Consider the following 8,378-nt stretch of genomic DNA (forward strand, 5'->3'; position numbering starts at 1 on the left):
AGTTTTGTGAATAAAATTAAGTACTTGACGTTCATATACGGAAAAAATAGCTAAAAAAAGTAAAATACCGAGTAGTACCGAGTTTTTTATTTCTCGGTACAACTCGGTATTGTTAATTAAAATACGTACTGTTTTGTGTACTTCTTTAGAAAGTTATCAATTGTATTCCTCCTCTCTTCATTAAGTAATAATCTTCCTGGGTAATCCAAAAATTCCTTGGCCGCACGTTCTACATATTTGGAATCCTCAACATCAAAAATTGCAGTTTTTGGTTTTTCAGCTTGTGGAGCAGAAGGAGCAATTATCATAGCTTCATCATTAGGCGCAGAAGCTTTATTAGTATCAGTTAACTTCTCTTTCAGTCTTGTTGCAGCACGAGTGACTGGTTTTCTTCTAGTAATTGATGTTTCCTTCTTACTAACTATTTCAGCTTCATCATTAGCCAACTGAGCTTTCTTCTTCTTCCTATCACCTGCTGTGAATGGAGTTTTAACTCTTTTCCTTTTCCTGTCATTCCTCAGATGTACTCTTTGAGCAATTCCTCCAGTTCCTGATGAAGGGAAAGGAAATTCCTCATATTCTGATGTTTCCTTCTTACTAACTATTTCAGCTTCATCATTAGCCAACTGAGCTTTCTTCTTCTTCCTATCACCTGCTGTGAATGGAGTTTTAACTCTTTTTCTTTTCCTGTCATTCCTCCTATGTACTCTTTTAGCAATTCCTCCAGTTCCTGATGAAGGGAAAGTAAATTCCTCATCTTCTGATGTTTCCTTCTTACTAACTATTTCATCAACAATTTTCTCAACAGTTTTCGATACTTCATCAAAATTGTTTTCAGATTCCGTTCTTGAACTTGACTGAACCGAAGAACCGATTTTCTCAGACGTGAAATAGTGTGGAAAATGATAACTTAATATCTTATATATACCACAAAATTTTTCATTGTTATCAGATTTTAACTGAAATACTTCATTGTCCAATGCTTCCACCCGTTTTTGAAGCAGAATTTTGTCCATTTCGAGTGATGAAATTTTTTTGACCATATATTCATGCTGTGTAATAAGTTTATATATGGATTGATTGATAATCCTCAAATTTGTTTCATCAGGTTCACCACGTTGTGCATCACTTTCTTCTCTAAATTCTGTTCGTAAAGGAGAATCAATGGGACTTCGACAATCAGTGGGACTAACAATAGGAATTGTAGGATCAGTGTTCATTGGCTGTTCAATTGGACATTCAGTTTCCGTTGGAGTTTGAATAGGAGAAGCAGTTGGGCTTGGACTGGCTGGAGATGAAGTTGCTTGTAGAGATGGAGTTGGCTTACTACTAGACATATGTATACTTCTCAGTGGTGTAATATCCATACCATTTGCTGGATTACTACTCTGAATTAAAATTTTCTCATTATCTGTTATCTCTTGTAAATCTGTCAAGATCTGGATCAAATCTTTTATAAATATCCAAAACTTATAAGTACATAATAAATTTAAATGAGTGAAGATATGAATTGTACCTCAGAATTCTGAAGGCTTTTTAGTAAATTATCAACATCTTTAATTCTATAATTAAATTTTCCATCCCAACGAAGGAGACGGGGTCGAGCCAAATTATCCACTACTGGGTGGAACTTTGTATGCTCAAAAAATCAAATCTAAAACATAAAATTAAACAATATAAATCAGTGTATGAAATAAAGAACCAATTACAACAGTGAAATAAATAAAAACAATGTAATATGTGTAAGAATTACTCACAATTATAATCATAACAAATCCATTAATATATCCCAATGATTGACCTTTTGATTGTTTTTTTGCTATTGTATTAAATTCAATAACAAGAAAATCCCGAATGGATTGGGGCCAATTGTATGCTCTGAACTTGTCAACATTTTTTGCAACGTCCAATATTGTTGATTTTGGCCATTGGGAAGAAAATATTGGACAATAAGTACACAATAAATTGTTCCCTAATAATCTCGATAGGCGTTGAGGATTCCAATTTCAGAATATCATGCCTTATGTCATTTGCTGTTTTACCAGCAATTGTACCAGTCCCAGGTTCAAATTTAATACCTCTGTTTGGTAAGCCAATAATCAACGCTATTTCATCAGAAGTGAAAGTTAAAGTCCGGCTATTAATAACAAAACTTTCAGATTCGTTATCCCACGTTGACAATAACATATAAACAATAGGAACATTTTGTGGGAACCGAGGTAGTAATAGGAACTGATTAATTTGTAGCTCACTTAGGCTACTAACAAACTGATCCCCAAATTTCTCAACCAATTCATTACAAACTTCTCTAAATCCTGAAGTCCGACATCTGAAATGAATCTTGGGGGTATATCCCTGCATAATAAAGTGTAACAAACACTAAGAAAATAACAGTTTTACAGAGTTATTCCGTGAAAAACTACGTGAAATAAATAAGTGTAACAAATACTAAGAAAATACCGAGTTTTCTTAGTACCGAGTTTTCTTAGTACCGAGTACCGAGTACCGAGTACCAAGTTGTACCGAGTACCTAGTAACACGGTAGAACAGAACCCTAAACCCTAAATACACGTCGTTTAGGATTCTGTTCGATTTACTAAGGCAAACCTAACATGTCTACAAAATGTGTACCGAGTTTTATCAACTAGTAACGACGTTTACCGAGTTTAATCATCAAATACCGAGAAAATCGAACAAAATCTAGTACCGAATACCGATTAGTACCGAGTTTTAGAATGCGTACCGAGTTTTAAAAACAAGCAGAAATGTTTAACATATCCCTAAAACTCGGTACTGTTAGATTGCTAACGATATAAACAATATCAAAACAATGATACTTTTTTGGTAAATCGTTTCGAACCTCAGGCATTATATCAGCGACGGTTTTCGAATGGAGAATACGAAGAACTACGAGTTGAAATGCTGGAGAACTACGAAGGAGATGCTGGAGAACTCCGAAGGATTTGGTGGAAATCTAAAAAACAAAGTAAACAGTAACAGGGATTCGAATCTCCGTAAAAAGGTGAAGCGTCGCAATTCGAAGTGTTTGTGATGTTTTCCATTTAAAATTTAACACGTGCGATAACCCAAAATACAGCGGGTCGGGTCGGCGACTTTTCTTCATGCGACGTGGCGTCAAAACATTGGTGACCGAACATAGAGGAGCGTACGTTCACTGGACTAAATAATTGTTCCTAAAATCAATGCTTAAGAAATGCAATAAATAAAAAAAATTCTACAAAAATAGCAGATTTTACATCAAATGCCTACAGAATGCACGCATGCGAACAGGTGAAAAAAGAAAAAAAGTCTATATCAAATCAGTTCTGACATTTTGAAATAATTGAGGAGAATCTAACTTCAAGCAATTTAGTTCCACTGAACTCATTCACTATAGAAATGAAAAAACATATATAACCATATCTAGTCCAATAGTTCTATATAAGAAACTATCTGCGATGATCTGATTGAAGTAAAAGGAGAAGCTTCCAATATTCAATGGTACTCACATACATAAAACGACGAGCAGATTCATGATTCAAGCAAGCCAATGAAGTTGCTCAGCTTCTTCTTTTCCACTTCGATGCTTACTGCATAGGACCAGGAATCTTCATATTACAAATATTATCTGATAAGCAAATAAGCTAAATAAAGTCATATATTAATCGGAAAGATATCTTGAATCAAGTGAACATGACCACAAATCATCTCTTACAGCATTGAAGGAGCAATACAGAAAAAGATTGAATCTTAAGATTTGAGTTCGGAAAACCAAAAACACCGAAATCAGAAAATGTAATGCAAGCTTGATGGGGGAATACTAACACTCAACAAAAAGGAGAGAACTTTTTTTGGTGAGATTGGAACCTCCAACCTCTCCAAGGAGATTAGAGGCAATACCAATCAACGAAGAGGCTAGGGGTAAGTAACAAAGAGAAGAGAATAGCTTCACAGCTACAAAATAACATCTTCCCTTCTCTTCCTCCAGAATAAAAAAAGAAAAAGAAAGACGAATGAAAAAACCTAGAAACTTTTTCTCAAGTAAAGATCAATAAAAATTGATTTCTTAAAAAAAATCCTTCTTGTAGCATAAATTATTTTAAAAAGCATAAATCACAGCAACTGCCACACTACTTGGACAATGGATAATATATATTTTATAAGGGATTACAATCATCAGAAGAAAGAAGGATCTAGCGGACGACGACGCTCACCTGGGTATCTGGATCAGTGGAATACTGTAGCGCTGAGTAAAAGGAAGTCCTTTTTTGGTCTCCCAAAGAACGTCGAGAGCTTTGGAAAAACCGTCGATTTGGAGCACTGGAGCAGGAATCTCAATATTAGGAAGCGCCCAGCCTGCTAGACTGAGAGAGGAGGTGCAGCGCAGAGAGATAGATGTAGGCAGTAGAGGAGGGAGGGCCTTTTGTAAGTGAAAAAAAAGGGCTGATGGCGGAAAGAAACAAGAGTCAGTAGACCACTCGCTAAAAAAAAAAAAAAAAACAAAAAAAAAAAAAAAACTAAGTAAATAATTTGGAGTTTTTAAGAGCCAACCACCAACGGGAAAACTACATTTTCTCAGTTTAAAATAATTAATAATTTTAAAAGCCAATCTGCCTATGTTACACATCTTTTTATTTTATATATATATATTTTTTAAAAATTAAAATAATTTATTTTAAATTAATACACTCTCACATCCACTAATATGTTTGCTCAAACTAATCATTATACAATAAGCATAATTATCTCTCAAAAGAATAGAAATGTGAGGGATTCCCTAAGAAATAAAAAGATGAGTTAGAATATCTCAATATTTTAAATATGATTATTCTTATTAATTTAAAGTGGGTATTTATTGTATTCTAAGTAAGCCTAAATTGATTTTAAAAATAACTTTTCAATAATTAAAATTTGATTCATCCAGTATAATATTTGAAGAGCAAATTAAATTGTTAGGAATAATCATTAAAAATCAAAATAGATTACTTTCTGTTTTTAATAAAAATTATAAAACTATTAATTGATTTAATTTCTAGTGTTTGATGGTTCTCAAGGATATTGATTCGTAAATCACCAAAAATTAAGATATGACAATAAGAGTTTATTAATCATATTAGCTGCATGGTGTAAGTTGTAGGTTTAGTTGATAGAGGAGATTTCAATCATCCTAACTTTAAATGGCAAGGCACATACAATCATAAAAATACAGTCGGAGAAATAAAGCAAACCAAGAAAAAGATATAATATTTTTAATGAGATATGTCAGAATAAAAAAAAAATCACATATGATATATGGATTGAAACCTAACTTTCAAGGATAGATCATTGCCTTGCATGTGTCAGTCGAACAAGGTATTTGGTGAGAGTACTGATCAAATAATGTCTCAGATCTCAATATGATAACGTGTACTTTACATAGCTCCAGTTTAACACATCCTCTTGATACACTCAATATCTCTTTGAGAAGCACACATCCTCTTAGTACCCTCCAAATGCTATTAATAGAGTGGGATTATGCTTGAATATCATTTATGATGCATTGCCTCTCTCATGTATGAATACAATCACCCTAGATCTACCATTTCATATAATAATCACTTCCAATGTTTTGTTACTTGCATTTGGATTACATTAAAGGCATGCCCCTTCTAGCATGTGAAAACCAATTTGCATTAGCCAACACTCATCGCCTACTACTTAGTGCACATGCTAAGCTTTTCACAAGGAGTCCACTAGGGTATGATGTTATAGTAGTTGACATTACAAACTATAAATGAATTTAGCTGGCTTCCTTTAGATACTAATTATCTATTATAACTCTATATCATTCTCTTCTCCTAAGATTATCATGCACTTATTTAAATCTATCTATTTATCTCCTTTAATATGACACTTCCCAAAATTTTGGCCTTATAATCTACATAAGAAAAATCAAAAGAGACAATGAGAGAATTTTACAAATTGGATTTTGGTACAGGGATCAAATCGCTCTATAGTTTGGATATTTCTTCTCTTCCAATTGTTTTCACTTTGCTTGTGCTATCCATCAATCTTACTTGTGGAGAGTTCGAATTAAAGTATATTCTCTTTCCTCTATTCCTACACTACTCTCTTCAGAGATCGAGAAATCCAAATTTTCAAACCTTTTGTATTAATGGAGGGAAGATAAACTCTAGTTTAGAAGAAAGTGATACATGCATAACAATAGCAACAAAAAGATTTCCCTCCTTAATAATACTAGTTATAATGTCATTGAGCGTCACCCAGGTGATCCATTAGAAACATATTGGTGCTTAATTTGTCTTGATCAACACCCAGCTAGGCATGTTGACTGAAGTTAATGGTGTTAGTTCAAATTCTTCTTATAAGATCATTATTACATGGATTGGAGTATCAAAGAACCACATGACAAAGGACAACTCATAATGAGAATTATCCCATGCTACTATGGGCTCCAAAATTTTTGCACCCAAGCCTCTCTGTTTCATCTCTTTCTGTTTGGAAGGGGAAGTTTTAATGGGTTTAGGTTCCAAGTGAATTTGTTAGTTCAAATTTTTCTTATAAGATCATTATTACATGGATTGGAGTTTCCAATAACCACATGAAAAAGGACAACTCCTAATGAGAATTATCCCATGCTACTATGGGCTCCAAAAATTTTGCGCCCCAGCCTTTCTGCGCCATCTCTTCCTATTTGGCAGGGGGAGTTTCAATGGGTTTAGGTTCCAAGTGAATTTTTAGCTTAATTCAAAAAGTATCAAAATGTCCTACGACAGATAACAAAAATCATACTGAACAAAAATTCACATTTTTAGAATTTAACCAAATTACCAAATTGTGCATCAAATAACATTCTGAATCTTTAATTGAACTAAATCACTATTTTTAGACGTTAAAATGAATTTTTTTTAGGAAAAAAATTGCTATATTTTAAAAATCACCTGGTGAAAAATATCAAATAAATACTCAAAATGTTCATAATCTTAATCTTTATAACATATAAAAAGTTATACGGTAAAAGTTTTATCAGTACAAAATTATCATTATTTTTCGATAACAGAAATATAAATTTGATCAGAAAAATATCAAAAATAAAAAATCATAGAAATCAGAAAAAGGTTAATGATTCTTTATAGCGAGATGAGTAAAATTATTAATTGACTCAGACTGATAAAAATTACTCTGTGACCTCCAAATCTGAGCTTTTCATTTCTCTCTCTTCTCTTTCTCTCTTATTTTCTCTAAAACCTTCTATGTTTGGGCCGATTGAAGAAACAAATGGTTTTAATAAATATTAACAGTTGATTAGGATATTTTAATTAAAAATAATAATTTAATATTATATAATTAATTTAATCAATTTTTTTAGAATAAAATTTCATTAAAAATTTTTTGGGACTTTAAAAAATATAGAAAAAAATTCATAAAATGAATTATTTTCTTTAAAAAATATTGACAAAAGAGGTTTGCAAAATGGGAATTTGATGGTCCCAAAATCTCTACTGTGTTTGTTAATTTCTTAAGGATTTCAATCAGTGTCAAAAAATTACGAAAAAATTCTTGTAATTAAAATACGAAAATATCAATGCTATGTCGAATATGATTTTAAATTTGAACTTATAATAACTTTAGAAAAATTTATTTACATAGTACAAAATATGGGCTATTGAGTAGGGGTCAAACCCGAACCGGGAGAAGAAGTCGGAGACGAGATTGTGAGGTCGATGCCGTTAATTTGTGTGCGGAGGGAAGCCAAAGAGGGGACGAGAGGGAGTTCCGATGGCTTCAGTTCTGAGAGAGTGAAACTTCGAATGGGATGGATTTGGGAGTTTCGTCTGCTTTTGAGAGGGGCGAGGTCAACAACTACATAGTGTGTACCTCACCGTTAATCCTGAGGAAGAAGAATAACATGAGGAAAAGACTAGAATAAAAATTTCAATCAATAAAGTAACATATGTAGAGAAACAAATAAGGATTTCACATCTGTGATAACTAGCTCCCCTGCTGAAGGTAGCAGCATATTAGGACAACAAATCTCATCGCCTCAATTCTCTCGTGAAAAGCAAGACAAAACTCCCCATTTAAGAATTGAACCTCGACGCCCACTCATGATTTCACTCATTATAAGATAATTTCTAGCTTTCTTCTTAGAGGAACCTCAAAGAATGAGAAGAAAAATTATAATATCCTAAAGCATTAAAAATAAATAAAAAAATCCTTATAGAGTCAGGAGATTAAAAAACATACTGTTTTAGGAAAATTTAAAACTTGGGATTTCAAAAAAAAAAAATCTAAGTTTGTTAATTCCCATTTTAAGGAAAATTTCAAATTAAGAAAAAACTATCTGATGATAAAGAAGAGAAGCACAAAACATGATT

At 32.7% G+C, this 8,378-nt stretch overlaps 1 protein-coding gene and 1 long non-coding RNA gene across 10 annotated transcripts in view; both read right to left on the reverse strand.

Moving 5' to 3' along the window:
• The window catches only part of LOC110115964 (protein NARROW LEAF 1), a 26,909-nt gene extending 22,440 nt beyond the window's left edge, over window positions 1-4,469 (reverse strand). For 4 of the 9 annotated variants that reach the window (XM_028694917.1, XM_028694914.1, XM_020849384.2 and 1 more), the window contains exons 1-2: window positions 4,215-4,469; window positions 3,510-3,590 (exon numbers count right to left, since the gene is read on the reverse strand). The gene's annotated coding sequence lies outside the window, so the exon portion shown is untranslated. Of the gene's footprint in view, window positions 1-3,509; window positions 3,629-4,214 lie in introns of all 9 variants that reach the window. The other 5 variants (XM_028694918.1, XM_020849386.2, XM_028694916.1 and 2 more) reach the window with 4 other exon arrangements.
• Window positions 4,470-7,600: 3,131 nt separating this feature from the next.
• On the reverse strand, window positions 7,601-8,245 carry LOC114579642. Its single transcript, XR_003700739.1, has 2 exons — window positions 7,982-8,245; window positions 7,601-7,891 (listed from the first exon to the last, which is right to left on the reverse strand). It is a non-coding gene; the product is annotated as an uncharacterized LOC114579642 (long non-coding RNA).
• Between the last annotated feature and the right edge of the window lie 133 nt (window positions 8,246-8,378).

The sequence above is a fragment of the Dendrobium catenatum genome, unplaced genomic scaffold (genome assembly GCF_001605985.2).
Source record: "Dendrobium catenatum unplaced genomic scaffold, ASM160598v2 fragScaff_scaffold_594, whole genome shotgun sequence".
NCBI classification, from domain to species: domain Eukaryota; kingdom Viridiplantae; phylum Streptophyta; class Magnoliopsida; order Asparagales; family Orchidaceae; genus Dendrobium; species Dendrobium catenatum.